Raw genomic sequence first — 18224 nt, 5'->3', positions numbered from 1 at the left:
TAAAATAAAATAAAATAAAATAAAATAAAATAAAATAAAATAAAATAGAAACAGAACACAAAACAGAAACAAAAAGAGAAATGTCTTAGAGTTAAATTTCAGAAAGGTGAGAATTCTGTATTTTCTTTTTTCATTTATTATTTTTGTTTTTACTAATTACAGTTTATTCACTTTGTACCCCCCCTGTAGCTCCCTTCCTCCTCCCCTCCCAATCTCACCCTTCCTTCCACTTCTCTACCTATGTCCCTCCCCAAGTCCACTGATAGGGGAGGTCCTCCTCTCCTTTCTTCTCATCTTAGTCTATCAAATCTCATCAGGAGTGGCTGCATTGTCTTCCTCTGAGGCATGGTAAGGCTGTTTCCCTCTCAGGGGAAGGTGATTAAAGAGCAGGCCAATCAGTTATGTCAGGGACAGTCCCTATTCCCATTACTATGGAACCCACTTGGACACTAAACTGCCATGGGCTACATCTGTGCAGGGGTTCTAGGTTATCTCCATGAATGGCCCTTGGTTGGAGTATCAGTTTCAGAAAAAAACCCTGTGCCCAGATTTTTTTTGGTTCTCTTGCTTTCCTTATGGAGATCCTGTCTTCTCCAGGTCTTAATATCTCCCACTACTTTCATAAGTTTACCTGCACTCCAACCAAAGTTTGGCTATAAGTCTCAGCATCTGCTTTGATACCCTGAAGGGTAGAGCCTTTCAGAGGCCCTCTGTGGTAGGCTCCTCTCTTGTTCATGGTTTTCTCCCTCTTCTGATGTCCATCCTCTTTGCCTCTCTGAATGGGGACTGAACATCTTAGCTAGAGTACTCCTTCTTGATTAGTTTCTTTAGGTGTACAGATTTTAGTATGTTTATCCTATGCTATATATCTAATATCCTCTTATGAGTGAATACATACTCTGTGTGCTTTCTTCTCCTGAGATACTTCACTTAAGATGATCTTTTCCAGTTCCCACCATTTTCCTGCAAATTTCAAGATTTCCTTGTTTTTTATTGCTGAGTAATATTCCATTGTGTAGATGTACCACAATTTCTGTATCAATTCCTCAACTGAGGGACATCTGGGTTATCTACAGCTTCTGGCTATTATAAATAAACCTGCTACAAACACAATTGAACAAATGTCCTTGATGTATACTTGAGCATCTTTTGGATATATGTCTAGGAGTCCTATGGCTGGATCTTGAGGAAGCGTTATTTCTATTTGTCTGAGAAAGCACCAGATTGATTTCCAAAGTGGTTGTACAAGTTTACATTCCCACCAACAGTGGAGTAGGGATTCCATTTTTCCACACCCTCTCCAGCATGTGTTGTCACTTGAGTTTTTTTTTTTTTTTATTTTATTCATTCTGATGGCTGTAAGGTGAAATCTCAGGGTCGTTTTGACTTGCATTTCCCTGATGACTAACGACTTTGAGCATTTCTTTAAGTGTTTCTCTACCATTCGATATTCCTCTAATGTGAATTCTCTGTTTAGCTCTGTACTCCATTTTTTACATGGATTAACTGATGACAGTTCACCATTTTTCTTCTTCCTCATCCCATGTGCTGGGATTGCAGGTATGCACCACCACATCTCACTTTTATTATCGCTTTTAAATATAAAATACTACGGATTTTCTGTATTCAACCTTTAGAAACGGAAGTCAGTGTCCTTGCTGTTTTCTGTCATCGTGTAGTGGGTTAGTATTGACTTGCTTTTTTGATGTCTTCCATAAAGTATGCATACATTAAATTCTTACTATTCTTGAGTCTCAGATTGTACATGAAACAGGAAGACACAGAAGTTTCTGTAAATATTTGGTTCAATTTGTCTCTTTAAGAACTGTAAAGCAGTTTCTATGAATATGTTTTCCTTATCATTTTAATGAGTTGCTCATTATATCTTTGAAATACCAATAAAATTATTTAATACTCATAATACTGTGCAATCTCAATAATAAAATATTGAAGAGTAACATTATATATGTCTAATAACTATTTAATTATTTAAATATATGACATAAAATATACAAAGAAAAAAATTGAAGTAGTTAATGCAGCCCTGAAATTACTGTAACTCTCTCTAATTTGTATGTTCAGATGTACTGATATTTTCCCACCATTTTTAATGACTTAGGGCCGGGGAGATAGCACTGTCATGGAGCCTTATCTAGTGGTGATCTCCCTATGAGGCGGAACCTGCCTTTAGTTTCACAGCTGAAGTTACCACGAAAGCAAATACCTACATGTGCCTGTCAATGTTGACTTGTTTCTATGTAGATTGAGCAAAGTGTGAGTTGTTTGTGCAAAGCATAAGAAAAATGCTGTTATTGAGAAACTTATTGTAATGGGTTAACTAAATAACTGTAGGTCCAAATGAAATATTGAGAAAATTTTGAATCTTAGGAAATAAAATTACTAAATGAATAAAAACATTTTCCATTGTGTTACAAACATTTTACCATGAAAACAATAACACATGGTAAATTGTCGCAAAGAAACTGAGAGAAGGTGCTTTTCTTTAAATGATTGTTTTTCCCTGGGTATCTTTTAACCTTAAAATTTTCCTTCAAACATCAAAGAGGCAAGGTCAGGCCCTATCAACTATTGAAGCCTGAGGAATATTGTTTACTCAACTTTTGCTTACTCAGTTTTTACTAAACTTATAATGGACAGTGCTATAATTGATCTAAACTATTGTTTGACATTTATTTTACAATTCACTTTTTCTTTTTTTTTATGTTTACTATTAATGTTGGTCTTTTTTAAATTGTTCTTATTAGTTACATTAAAATTCACTTTTCTTGAAATTATAACCTGCTGATATTTTTATCTGTTAGACTTAGTCTAAACTTGAAATTTTTTAAACAAAAAAGCAAGTGAAAATAAGAGTGTTTTCCTGAACCGAAGTTCCCAGGCTAACATTCAGTTATCTCTATTGTGTGTTAGAGTAAACACCTGCTGGCTAGAGATGTACGTGTCTGTCTATGCTATACTATACTGAATACCTGGGAAACAGTGCAGCTCTACATGTCCTCAGCAGATGTTTGCTTTTTAATCTGATTTTATTTTTTTCCCATACAATATATTTTGGTCATATTTAATTGCCTACCTCGAATCCTCCCAGATTAGCCCTTACCTACCCAACTTTATGCTCCCTCTCTCTCTTTCTCTCTCTCAAAGGAAAAAAAAAGTGGAAAATTAGTTAAAAACAAAACATTGAAAACAAGACAAACAAACCAGGCAAAATAACATCAATTAAAAAAAATTAAGAAAACAAAAGAAAGATACAGCAAACATGGAATGTTTAGTGTTGGCAAAACACTTCCGGGTTGCCCTGAAGTTACCTTGAAGTGACACTCGACAGCAGAAAAGCATTTTCCCCTCCTTGGTAGTTATCAATTTAGGTTTAGGGCTTTGTGTCTGCTTGGATTTTGTCTGGTTTGATCTTACACATGTCTTGTGCTTACAGTAACCATCTCTGTGGGTTAAACGAGCAACAGTTCTATTCTCTGTAGAAGACACCATTTTCTTGGAGTCATACACCACTCTGGCTTGTAGAATTTTTCTGCTTCATATATGCTCAGATCCTCGAGCTTTAATGAGGGGTTTGACAACAGGAAAAGAGACAACTTTTCCTTTAGCCTTTACCTCTAAAATCTTCACACTGAATTTAGTCTAATAATAATTTTGGATTGGCAGAATAAGTGTGTATCAATTATAATTTTTTTAATCGTATGTGTGTCTATTTGACTACAGAATTGATATAGAAAAATTTGAAATAAGTGTGAATTTTATCAATGTTAAAATCCTACTGTGACTTGTCTTTAAAGTACTTGCATTTGCCTCTGGGAGGTATCTGGGGAAGGATATATGGAATGTTTCTTTATAACTACATCTAAACGTATAATGATTTTAAAAAGTAATTAAACTTAAAAAAATCTGTGGAATCAATATATTGAGTGAATTTTATAAAAATATTTTTATATTCTATAATATGCATTGCTATCACTATTTAGTCTAAGTGTTAAACTTCCAGAGATGATTTATTTTAAAGATTATCAAGCAAACAATTTCTAAGCTTATAAATATACATGAAAATGTAGATAACAGATGACTGCTAGGCCTGAGTTTCATGAATCATATCCTAATTAGATCTGTCATAGTTTTCACAACTTCTCCCTGCTAAACCGATTTATCAAGTGCTCATAGAATTGAATGGCATTGCTTTCACAGATGTTGCTGTGCAATTATGTTTTCTATTCTCAGTAGTGAACATAGGTAGGTTTTTTTTTTAATTTTTCTCTACTAAGAATATATGCATTTGTATCTTTTAAAAGATGTTCAGCCTCTAACTAAGCAACTTAGTCAATGGAAAAGGAAACAAAACTTTAGTGTCTCTATTTGTGTCTAATTTCAGACATATTATTTACAAGCACAATATTTATTTTACCAAGATAATGTCAAGTTATATGCATTTAATCAATATTGATTTTACACACCCAAACATATACGCATATCCATCACATCTTTTTCAGGAAATGGATGTCAAAATACAGTCTAATAATTTGAAGAGGACAGAGGAGGGGAATGCTAAGGATGCTGCCCTGGTTTGGAGACATCAGCACTGAAACCGTGGTATAACACTGAGGCCAGAAAGGCAGGAATGGAGCAAAGAGATGTGCTGAACTGGCCCCTGACAGGAATGCAGCCAACTCTAGATGACCTGTGAGGAAATTCCCAAGGTATTTGGGAAGCCCTCAACTTGCTGTTCTTGATTGATATTTCTTACTACTGCTTTGGAAAAATCCAAAAGGAAGCAAGAGGGCAAGAGAGCTAGCTGGTTTTATTGATGAAGGTCGATTTCCTGGGCAGAGTCAGATGAGAAAGAAGAGAACTGACTCCTATGGGATAACTGAAAGATCAAAAGAGAATCCTGGTTTGAATTCAATTTAAGAAAGAAACAATATTCTTACTGTTTAGGAAAATAAAGCCACTGGGTAATAACCATTCCAAAATTTTGTATGATTATAGTAAAAGAAAATTAAGTGAGAATACAAATAGTACATTAACAGCATTTAATTGTGATTTCAATCATGTAGTCTATTCTCTCTATCCTGAATCTTGTAGAATAAAAGTTAGTCAATCTTATGCATACACAAAGGAATTTGCTCAGTGCATGATAAAACATTCTAAATTCATTCTTTCAGTGGACCTTTATTGAGTGAATTCAATTTGCCTGGGGCATGTTAGGTCAAGTACTGAGGTAGGAGATTAATATGTCTAGGTGTAGAGGTCCCGGTATAAGCTATAACAATATCTATTACTCTCGGTTTTAGGTTTTCTATGTCATAATGCCTCAGAATTATGACACCAAATTTGTGTATTTATGGGGTACTGACTTCTGTGTTTCATTCTTCTTTTGCATTTTAATATACTTCCTTTCTTTTTTATTTCTTATATAGAAGATATATTTTTCATACAATATATTCTGATTATATTTACCCCTCCCCAAACTCCTCCAGGAATCTCCACACCCTCCCTTCCATCAGTCAGAATTCATACCCTAGCCATCTCTCCTTATAAAACAAACAAGCATATAAAGAATAATAATAAAACAAGATAAAACAAAACCAAATAAACTAGAAAAGGACAAAACAAACAGATATTAAAAAAAAGATCCAAGAAAAAGCATGAGATACACATATAGCTGCAAAGACACATATTTGTTTGTGCAGAAATCTCATAGAAACAGAAAAGCAGAAGCCATAATATATATGTAAAGAACCTGTAAAGCTAAAATTAAAAATGCCCTGTTAAAACTTTAGAACATCCAAAGATGTTGTTGAGTTTACTTCGTGTTGGCCATCTATTACTGGGCATGGGGCCTGTTCTTATGAGTCCTTTGTATTCCCAGTGAGTCTTCATTGGAGACAGATGACTTTTCATCTGTGAATGCTTATCAATCGGGTATAATCTCCAAGTTTAGTGATGAGACATTTGACTATCTCTTTTGCCATTCATCTATTTTTAAATTTATTTATTATATTTTATTCACTTCATATACCAGCTTTAGCCCCCTTCCTCATCTCCTCCCAGTCCCACCATACCTCCCTCTTTTCAATCTTTCTCAGCAATGGAACCACATCTGGGTAAAGACCGAAAGGGACCCTGTGCCTGCTGCCAGTTTCTGCAAGTTCATATATATGGTAATACTGCTGTGTTTAGAAGACCTTGAGTCCTTGGTGTCCTCCATCCTCTCTGGCTCCTACAGCCTTTCTGCCTTTCCTTCCACCAACATTCTCTGAGCCTGTGAAGAGAGGAATTTGATGGCGACATGCCTGAATGGAATGAGTGTTTCAAAGTCTATCTTCACATTGTCCAGCTGTGGGTCTCTATATTTGTTCCCATCTACTGCAAGAGAAAGATTCTTTCATGATTACTGAGTGAAAACTGATATGAATATAGCAAAATATCTTCAGGAGTAATTTTATGTCTACATTCCTTCAGCAGAAGATTAATATTTGGTATAAAAGAACAAATATATTAAAGTGGTATTTATTTATTGAAGCCTGTCTTCTTGTTTTTTTTCTTATCAATTAGTAGGACAGTGAAACATATGTGATTGGGTTCACCCGGTTAGCTGACAAATGTCATGTAAACATAACTATGAAGTCTTTCCACAACATCAGAATGAGCTCTCCAGCACTGATCTGTCCAGGCCACACGATGGTGCCATCAGCAGGAATCAGGGTCAGCTCTCCTTCTCGAATGCCCTCAGCCAGCTTACCCAGAGCCATGCCTCCAATGCTAGCTCTACTGTGCTGCCCAGTCAAGGCACCAAACCTGCTTTCTCAAGTGTTGCAGCCTGCTGGATGCTGAGAGAGCTCTCTTGCTCTCACACCATTGAGGCTGGCTAACCTGTGCCCTTGTCATCAGGGCCAGATTCACTGTGTTACTCAGGCGAGGTTCAAGGCCTGCTCTCTTAGGTGCTACAGGAGTTGGGGGCAGGGATAGCTCTCCTACTCTTGCTCTCTGAGCCAGCTCTCCTGACAATAGCAGGTAGTGAGGGGGGTAAGGAGAACATCCTTGTATCCATGCTCCTTTCAGCAGATGAGTGGTGGGACCACCTCTCCCATACTCTCTTCCTGGAGGAAGTTCTACTTGTGCCTCTATCACCAGGGACAGCTATGCTGTGTTGTCCAGGTGAGGTGCAGGGCCTGGTCTCCTGAGTATTACAGCAGGTGAGAGGCAGAGCCAATTCTGCACAGCCCCTGAACATTCACTGGGCAGAAGGAAGGTCTTTGGGTGTCTCTGTGCCTGTAACACGTGGCATGGTAGAATGCTGGTATCTGTCTGTCTTCCTCCTGCAGCACTGTACTGCCTGGATTTGATATGATTAGATAATTATCTGTCCTTACTATAAAACAGCTTTGGCCACCAAGGCAGGCATCAAGATAGCATGAACAAAGGCCTGCCATCTGCCCTGCTCCTGACTGATATAAGAGCACCACCACTAACAAGGTATCTCTTTTCCCATTGCCGGGGGATACTTTTGTTATTTTCATGTCCCTCTTGTGTCCTTCTTCATCCAGCAGTAGTCTGGGAAGCAGCTGTCTGCTTCTGGACAAAGAATGAACAGAGGGACCCTGATGTCTGAGGTATCGTTTCTCTCAGGAGCAGTCAGAGCAATCAGGGTGAGGCCCATGTACAAGGTAAGTTCCTGGTCTCACTGTGGGAGGTGGAGATGCGTTTTCTACCGGGTGTTAGAGTTTGTTCTTCTAAATGAGAACGCTGGTATCAGATGGTGGTGGCAACTTGGGAGTTCCAGAAGCCTGTAATGATTCTGAAGTGTTACGGTCCCTTGGCTAAGTGGCAGTATTGAAAGCAGGGGTGTAGGAGAAAGCCCACACCTGCTTGACTTGAAGCCAACATAGGTCTGGTGGAAGGCAGGTCCAGTGAGATGCAAGCCTGGCACTTCACCTGAGGTCAACACTGAGCTAGTAGCAGTTGGTCAGGCTTCATCCAGTCTGGCTGGCACCCAAGCCCCAGGATTTCAGCAGCAAATCTCTAGGGAGGAGGGGAGCCCTCCCTTCCCCAAATAAATGACAAATCTCAGGAATGGTGAAGAAGTAGAATGTAAGATTTATTTTGTGAATATAAACTTATAAACCCTATAAACCTTGGGCAGGGGGAGGGGTGAATGTGTTTGATTAGATGGGGCTAGATATGCAAGGAACACTTGATTTCCATGTGATGGTACAGTACCTCATTTACATGCAATAGCATGAAGAACATTTAATTACCCTATGGGTGGGAGAATCTCCAGGTACAGTTAAAGGCCATTGGTGGAAAGCCAAGAGATCTTATTAGCATGGGTCAGGGGTATCTCCAGGAATCCCTAGGTGCTAGCTGAGCATGTTCTTACCATGAAAGGGTTGGGCCTATAATCTTCCCCAAGGGCAATGTGATACTCCTTACAGGATATGGGGTTCCCAGATCAAGGGAAGAGAAAACCTCTCTGAGAAAAGGAGTCCTTCACAATAAACTGAGCTCAAAGGCTTGGAAAAGCCAGATCTTGATCTTACTAGCAGAGTCCCACAACTCTCTCAAACTTTTTAAAAATACCCTTCATGACTACTGCAGCGGCTGTTCAGCCCTCTGTTGCACTGAAAACTGATTAGCAGCAGGAGGTTTTTAGAAAGTATCAATAAGATGGATGGTCTAGAACTCTGGAAATCTATTGCTATGTCAGATGTGTGTCTGTGAACAGCAATATATAAGCATTTGTGTTTTTATAGGACCATCGCTTTGCCTTTTAAAAGTTTTCTGTATGAACTCGGAAGAAAGGCTTGCAATCTGAGTGTCTAGAGTAGCTTGTCATGCTACTTAGAATCTTTGCTATCGATAACAGCTGCTTCCATTGTGACTGTACTGAAGTTGCAAATTCAGGAAGGAAAATTTCTGCCCAGTGTAAATGCCTCTCCTCTAGTACAAAATTAAACCATACATAACATATTCCTCCAACTTACTCTTTGTCCATAAACTTGCACTTCCTGGTGTACCAGATTAACTGCAAAATCCTGATTCCTATGCTTGTCCATGCCACAGGAGGGTTCACACTCCATCCTCTTAGCCAGAGCATCTTCTGGATGTGCAAACTTTCCAATCCTAACTTAAGCCTCAGTAACAAGCCAAGTCTTCCCTTCTCTGTAAAGTCCTCCCTGAATAAAGTTAGTAAACACTGAAATTGATTGTATCTCAGTATCTTATTGTTGTCATGACAATTACACAACACAGTAGTATTTCTGTTGGTGTGAATGTCACTATTTCCATATATATATATATATATATATATATATATATATATATATATATATATCCCAGTAGATGAGAATTATAGTATCATCTTTATGGTCCTTTTGGGACCTAGCAACTGCTAAGCTCTAGCTATAAATTAGCTGAATGATTGTTTTTGGAAGTTTCTAGAACACCAAGAAAATAATATTCCTAAAACTTATTAATAATTCTGCCTTCCCATCACTATTAACCAAGAAATTATGTGCATAGTTTATATATTCCAGTTATTTCATTGAAAAATTAGCTGTGGTAGGAAACGCATGAATAATTTAGTTTCAATTATTCTATTATATTCTGCAGTTTGGAGAATGAAAATTCAAAATAATGCAACTGAAACTAAAAAAAAAAACTCACTAGGGATTTTGTATTGATTCTTTCTTTTGCAGAAGGTTATTAACATGATTATTTTATGTAGTTTACCTACTAGTAAATCTGGTCATCAAAAGCATAATAATTTGATCACCCACTTCTCGGATCTTTGGTTGTAATTGTAAAAACGTAATGAAAGTTGGATATTTCTCAGCTCTGAGGAAGCTGTATTTCCCTGTTAACACTTTTCAAACACAGAATGAGATTTGCTTAAATCTCCACCAGCCTTTACCATCATTGGAATCTCATCTCAGACATCCTCCAATTTGCCATTAGGAGATACAGGGAATATGAAAATGCATAAATCAGTCAGATTAAGGAACACGGTTGCTGACTAAAACAGTGGGTGTGTTTAAGAGTAATTTATCTTTAACTGATGCTTGCAGAAATCACCATCCTGTCGAGCTTAGAAGAGGTAAACAAGGAAAAGGGTGATTTTATGTGTTGAATTATGAGTAACTGTTTAATATATGAGCGTGAAAATTCATATTTAATTCCTTCCGTACTAAGATGAGTAGTACATTACATAAATAAAAATATGAGACGCATATAAAACATTTAAAAAATAAATAATTAAAAACAAATTAGCCCTTTTACCCATGGTTAGAAGTAGGAGCATAGAAAGACAAGACAGACAGACTTGGAAAAGTATTTGAACTCTTTTGTCTAAAGGATTTGATTTTTAATTACATGTGTGTTTAGATGGCTACATATATATGAGTGGAAGCCAAAGGCCTCAGATTCCTCCAGTGTTTGGGAGTTGTTCAACGTGGGTGCTGGGACCTGAACTCAGGAGCATTGTCTGCAGGAGCACTATGTACTCACTACTGCTGAGCTATCTCTCAGGAGTCTATATGTAACCCTGTATTCTACCCAAACACAAAACAAAACAAAATAACATAGCCACACAACTTTATAACTGACCAAAAGATTAACAGAACATAAAAGGAAGTACAAATATGGGCAACAAACACATACACAAACTTTAAAGATCCTTATGCATCTGAGTAAGATTTTCTACCACAGTGAGTGATACTGTCACATGTCCATATTATTTATGTACTTTAATAAGGGCATAGTCGTTGATGTACCAAATCAGATATTGTACTAATATATTAGAATTAGATTTCAATATGAAAAAGGAAAATAAGGATCAAAAGGACTTGGATTCTTAAAGAAATGAAAATAGACTGTGGAAATGAGCATGTCGTTCTGATGGGTTTTCAGTAAGTCACCAAAAATAAGCCATATGTATTAAAATTCCCCTCGTGAATCTTATGGACTTGTGTATCTTTCTCATATTTTCATTTTTTTCAAACAAAGATTTCTTTTCACGGTCAGAAAAATGTGTAGACACAGGTTTCGGGTACAATTGAAAGAAACAACGACAGATCAGTAGCAGACGTTGGACAAACGAAGGAGGGACTGAGACTAGACGGAGAAGAGATAAATTTAATTAATGGGCCCTTGATCTCTCTGTTAATTAATGGTTTGAGATTGAGTTCGATTATCTGTAATAAAGTATAACTTGGTTCCAATTCAATCTAATTACTATGCTTAATTTTAACTTTTTAGTAATTATTTTTATTGGTATTAATATCAATCTATCACTTATACAACATCTATATTAATTCTGTGGTCTATTTGTTAATGTAAGAGTTAGTGAATAAAATACTTCTATCTTGTAGAAAATAACATTGTATTAATACTTTCTTTTATTAAGGTTTTTCATTTCATCGTCTCAAATATATTTTAATAAACAAGAATAAAATAATGTATAATTTCACAATTTTTACAGACACAAAATATTCAAAAACCTTTTCACACTAGTTAAAATATTAACCAAATTGCCCCATTATGTTTTAGTCTATTTAATTACTTCTTCTTATTATTTTTAAATTATTTATTTTTTATTTATTTGTTTATTACAATTTATTCACTTTGTATCCACACTGTAGCCCCCTCATTTTCTCCTCCCAGTCCCACGGACCCGCGCTGTTCTCCCCCTATGCCCTTGCCCTAGTCCCTTCTATCTGAGCCTAGCCTATTAGATCTCATCGGGGCTGCATCACCTTCCTCTGTTTTTATTTTAATCCCAAGTGTGGGATATGGGGCTGCTTCAGATTGTCCACAACACATGATTCTGTCAGCTGAAGATAGTTAAATTCTGACAGCATATACAAGTCCAGAACACTGAGAGAGGGGAGCAACTGTTCCTTCTGCTGCTTCCTTCTGCTGCTTCCTTCTCCTGCCTCTACCCCTGCCCTGCCTCTGCTCCTGATCCTGCACCTGATCCTGCACTTGCCCCTGCTCTTCCCCTGCCCTGCCCCTGCCCCTGCCCCTGCCCCTGATCCTGCACCTGCTCCTGTTGCTTGTTTGTCAAGTGGTCAAGAGAAAAGAGACAAGAAGTTGGAGAGATCCTCTTGAGAGAAGATTGGACTCGCCACAAGGAACTCTAAGTCCCTAATCAGCAGGAAGTAGTAAAAAGATCTCAGCACCTCCTCTCCAGCAAACCATCTGCTGGTGTCGGTGTTTTAGAAGGGGTTGGCTTGGAGAAGGGTGTTAGATATAAGAAACAAACAGAATAGATAAACAAATACACCTACAGAGTGTGTTTCCCCCTCCCTCAGTTTGTCACAGATTCGCCTTAGCTTCCTACACAATTAATTTATTTCTTTTTCTACATTTCTTTTTCAGGAAAACGAACTAAAACCACATACACACACACACACACACACACACACACACACACACACACTCCCACAACATTGGAACAAAAATATAAAAGCGAAAAAAAAAAAAAGATTCATGCCCTTGTCGCTGCCACCTGAGTGAGACCCCAGCACCTGAGGGTTCAACCTGAGATGCCCAGCTTTGGCGTTGCCTCCTGAGAAACAGGTGCCCAGACACTCTTGTGCCTGTGCCTGCCTTTGGAGACACCCACCCAGACACCCTTGTGCCTGGCCTTCAAAGCACCTGTGCTAAGCTCCTGCCCTCTGAGACAATCATGCCCCTACCCCTCACCTCACCAGCACCCTGCCTCCTGAAACACCCACCCAGCATGGCTGCATCCAAAGCACCAGCATCCACTCATGTTCCCCTGGACCTCTCTCATCATCCTGAAGAATACTCCAGACTCAAGGGATGGGCTGATCCAGTCGTAGATGCAGCTCTTCTAATTGCGGAGACCAGCAGGTCCTCTCACCTGATTAAAGACCCAAAAAACCTATCAGGTTCCAGGAACAAACAGCTAAGGCTATGGACAGCCAGAAACGTCTCCTACCCAAACAAAAAAACCTATGGATATTCTAAAGCAGCTCAAACACAGGATAATGATCTTAAATCGATAATTGTGCAGTTATTACAGGCATAGAGTGGAAATATATAAATCCCTCAAAAAATACATGAAAATACAACCAAACAAATGGAAGCCATCAAGGACAGACAGGAAACCATAATCAAACAGGTGAAGGAAATGAGTAAAACTGTTAAAGATCTGAAAATGGAATTAGAATCAATAAAGACAACACAAACAATAAACCCCTGGAGATTGAAAACTTAGAGAAGAGATAAGAAACCACAGAAGTAAGCATCACAAACAGATTATAAGAGATGAAAGAGAGAATCTCATGCATGAAGATACATTTGAAGAAACTGATACATATCTCAAAGAGAATATTAAAATGGAAAAATTCCTGACACAAGAAGGAGCTGTAGTCTTTTACAGAAGCAGGACAATTTCTTTAGTGCATGGTGGGTGAGTTCTTGAATGGCATTATGAAATCACAATCTGTGCTTCCTGGTTTGTGATGCAAGTTTTGTTCCAACACACATTCACCACTATTGCCATCCTCCACCTATAACAGACAGAAATGAACAGGGCTATCTAACATTGAACTCTAACCTATGAACTAGCTAAGTCTTTCATCTTTATAAGGTAATTTTCTCAAGTAATTCCTTATAATAGCATGGATCTGATAATATGAATGATAATTTTGGCAACACAATGTATTTACTATTATTATTATTATTTTACATAAAATACTTCATTCTACTCATTACGTTCTGTTTTTGTTTTCATTGTCTCTGATGAAAAGTTCTTTTCGGTTTTTGTCTTTGTTCTCTATAGGCAAAGTGCTCCTCAACCCCACTCATTATTTGGCCCTTTAATTAAGATTTTCTTTTTCCTCCCCTTTCTTCTGACCCTGTTTTATCAGGTATCTTCAGGGCTGGCTGCAAAGTCCTCCTCTGTGGCCTAACAGACTGCTCCTCCCCGGGGCGGGGGGGTGTCAAACAGCCTGCCCTTGAAATCCTGTTAGAAATAGTCCGTGTTCCCCTTACTTTGGAAAACTACTTGGTTACTGAGCTACCATGGGCCACATCCGAGCAGAAGTTCTGGAAAGGGGCAGGGAGGAGACCAGGGAGAGAGTGTGGGGTTGGGGAGGGAATGAGGGAGCGGGATACAGCTGGGACACAGAGTTAACAAAATGTAACTAAAAAGAAAAAAATAATAATAATAAAAAGGAAAAAAAAGATTTTCTTTTTCCCTTTATTTCTTTACAGTTTGAATCTGTGTCCAAGTTGAGCAATGGTGGGACTTGGAAAGGATCATCCTGAGTGAGCTGTCCCTGAAGCAGAAAGACACACACGGCATATACTCACTCACTCATATAGACATATAACATAGGATAAACCTACTAAAACCCTGAACATCTAAAGAAACTAATCAAGAGAGCGGACCCTGACTAAAATGCTTAATCCCCATCCCGAAAGGCAAAGAGGATGGACATCAGAAGAAGAAGAAAACAGGAAACATCCTAGGAACCTGCCACAGAGGGCCTCTGAAAGGCTCTGCTCTGCAGACAATCAAAGCAGACACTGAGACTTAAGGCCAACTGATGGGCAAAGTGCATGCTATTTTTTTTTTTACTAGAGCTTTTAAAATAGTAATTACAGAATTTAAAATTCTTCTCTGACAATATTAGTTGATTTATAATCATAGTTCTGATAGTTTAGACTTTCTTTTCACTTGCTTTGTGTCATGTCTTTGTAATGTTTTCAAGGTTGTATCTATTGTACCATATGGTAGTAACTGCCATGACTGGGTCATCCTGTTAGTATTTTGGTTAGTCTGGCTAGAACAAAGCTGAGTTTAAACTAATATGACTTTTTTTTAAACTAAAAGTTCACTTTTCTTTTTCTCCTGTTGATTTTATGATTTCTTAAAAACACACTATCAGAGATTCTTTGTTTTCTATTACAGTCTCTTATTATACTTCAATCCTGAAGATATGGGGATGGTGTGTGGTGAGACATGCTTTTGATAATATTCTAAAAAAAGAAAAAATATCCCAGTCTTATGTCATTAGGCTGTGACCTTTACAATGTATTTTTACTCCTTATTTCTCCCTTTCAGCGAAATCAGAAAAGGCAAGGAGGGCAAGAGGCAGAGAATTGTCTCTCCAGAAACACATTCTCAGTATAGCTTTATAAAGAAATTTAATTTTTTGAATTAAATTTTAATTCACCCTCTCCCTTTCCCTGTTCAGTCATGAGGAGTCTCTATTGTATCTTTAACATGAACATTGCAATGAAAACCTACAAAATCAACAGAAGAGCCCTAAAACCCTCATCTCCCCACTTCCCAAGAGTTTCTTGTACTCTTTAGTGAACTCAGTTGGTGGTCATTGTTCAAAATTAGACCTTAATATTCTTATCTCATTGGATTCACTGTGGGTAAGCAGACTGTTAAATGAACATATCTTACAAACAACATGTGTTGGTTCCTGTCATTATTTTTAAAAAGCTGGTCCCATAAACAAACTATAGTCTGTTGTGAAACTAAAAGTAGCTTTAAGACTTTTTTTCAAGAAGGATCATTGATTTACGTTTTTACCCTAGGTTTTGGTTACCATATTAATTGGAAGCAACATTTTTTTTTCCTGAGTTACTACATTTAAAGTTTTTTTTTTTTATTAGCTAATATGCTGTGTTTGCTTTATTCGGATAGTTTTTTTTTGTTTGTTTGTTGGTTTTTTTCATTCGCTCAAATTTTATTTTTTTTTATTTTTTAGTTTAAATTAAAAAAATCTATGCTTTGATTGCTTGATCTTTTATTTCATTTGAGTCAGCTAGCATAACCTGTGCTCCAATCCAGCTTGATAAATATAGCCTTCAGCCCTCATCAAAGAAGATTCTTGAAGAACTCCCCTATCAGTGAACTTGGGGACGGGCATGAGTGGAGAAGGGGGAGGGAGGCTGGAATTGGGAGGAGGGAGGGAGCTACAGGGGGGATACAAAGTGAACAAAGTATAATTAATAAAAAAAATTTTAAAAAAAGAACATTCTTTTTCCAGCATACAGAGACCATTACAGAAAAGCACAATGGATCAAAATGCAGAGAAAAGCTAAGTGTGGAGTGCTCAGTCAGTTCAGGAATCTCCAACATAACTCCTGCTCCAAATATCTTACTTGAAGGGTCAGATAAGATGACAGAGCAGGAAGACCAGGAAGACTGAAGTGAAATCACATTTTTAGAAATTATAGGGACACCACACTCATGATGACACAATATGGCTGCCAGATATCTTTGTGATGACAACTCCTCTGGCTACTTGACTTTTATTTCACTTGTGAACTAAACCTCTTATCAGCATAATGCACAGCTGAATTACACCTCTTTTAAAAATAATTCTGATGACTGGCTGGTTAATTTCTCAGTTATTCTGAGTGAGAAGACTGATGGCCATCATACTCCTTAGAAAAAAGGAAGATGAAAGAAGGGAGGGAGGAAGGGAAGAATGGAGAAGAGGAAAGGAGGGAGGGGGAAAAAGAAAGAGAGAGAAATTGTTGTGAAAACATTTGGAATTCTTTGAAACCTTATGAAATTTTGTCTTCTAAATATCAAGTTACTTATTTCCTTGCATATTTTCATTGCATATTTTGATAGACCATGAAATCTAACCCTATGTTTTTCCTTGCATATTTTGATAGTACCATGAAATCTAACCCTACGTTTTTATTCATGTTACTTTTTGTTCTTAAATCAATACATAGAAAGAAAACTATTATTTTATACTAGACCTCCTACATAAGGCTTCAAATAGAAGAGACAAAAAAAATCAGTGTTTTTGTTTTGTTTTGTTTGTTTTGTTTTTATAATAGTACCATTTCACTGAACCAAAACATATTTGTTTTCTGATCATCTACAAAATCATACCATTTCTAGACAGCCAAATTTCCCAAACAGTACATTTTTGATGGACATGATAATGAGGAATCAGTGCTTGGATCCTTATGTATAAAGATATCTGTAACTAAATTTTAATTGATCAATTTTTTTTTCTCCTTTTTTTTTTACTGTCAAAAAAATTTCTTTTTCCTAATGCCTTTTTCTTCTGCACTTTGCTGTCCATAGAACCAAGCTTCCTGGTCACTGCAATATAACATTTATTATATTTTTATAGAATAAGTTGACATATGCCTCAGAAATTACAAATAAAGCCAATTTTAATCTGCATACTAATTTTGTTGAAACAAAAAACGTTGTTAATATGGTAACATTATGCTATGCTCTGACAAACCTTAGAAGAGAGATTTTGTTACCATAAGCAATATGTTCACATCTTCATACTTGCTTCCTAAGTTAGTGGCAAAGAAAAAATCACATATTTCCTTCACAGAAAGAAATTTTAGTGTTTTCCCCAAACTCCTAATGGATATCAGACCACTTTCCCTATTCCTTCACTCTTTTTACTGTTGTTATGTCCTATTTTGTTCTTATTTTATTCCAGCCACTTTTACTAAATTGATGCTTCTTGGAATACTGAGTGTTGACCAAGCAGTCAGGATATGCCAATTGGTAAAACTGTGTCACAACTATAATGGAGGAAAAAAGCTGCTCTGTAATTGTACTGGAAGGCCTCTCCCCAGGACAAACTGTACATCTTGTAGTATAAAGCTGTTCAAAACCTGAGTGAGGAAGTCATGCACTCAAATGGGTAACACACAACCCAACAGCGTTTCCATAATTAGATTCTTCAAACTTCTAAATTTTTATATGCACACTCATAAACTAGACCTACTCAAGCCTGAGGTAGAGATACTCCCTTCTGCAAAGATCATAATGATGGCTAATGCAGAGACTCATATCTGGTCAAAGTGCTGAGAATAAGTGGTTATTATGTGTCTATTCCTAAAAAGGGGGAATGTACCTTAATCCCCAAAGTTCAGGGAACATGGTAGATGGAGAAGCACATGAGGAATATCAGAGCTGGAGAACAGGAAAGAATGCAACAAAGCAGTGCCATCCAGATATAACAACCATTGTCAACATACATATTCAGCAGTAACTGATAACTCAAGATTAGTCCATTGAAGATTCCATCATGGGCAAAGGATGTGCTCACAGAGTCCTAGTCTTTCCTGAACAGATGCTGTGGTTGTTTTGGGAATAGTATCATTTTCTTTATATATATATATATATATATATATATATATATATATATATATAT

At 37.2% G+C, this 18224-nt stretch overlaps 1 non-coding gene across 1 annotated transcript; it reads right to left on the bottom strand.

Moving 5' to 3' along the window:
• Nucleotides 1-7389: 7389 nt before the first annotated feature.
• LOC129675380 (small nucleolar RNA SNORA48) lies at nt 7390-7532 on the bottom strand. Its single transcript, XR_008719919.1, has one exon. It is a non-coding gene; the product is annotated as a small nucleolar RNA SNORA48 (small nucleolar RNA).
• Nucleotides 7533-18224: the final 10692 nt, after the last annotated feature.

The sequence above is a fragment of the Psammomys obesus genome, unplaced genomic scaffold (genome assembly GCF_907164565.1).
Source record: "Psammomys obesus unplaced genomic scaffold, mPsaObe1.curated_primary_1811, whole genome shotgun sequence".
Classification (NCBI taxonomy): Eukaryota; Metazoa; Chordata; class Mammalia; order Rodentia; family Muridae; genus Psammomys; species Psammomys obesus.
This window is presented reverse-complemented; position numbering and strand designations above follow the sequence as displayed.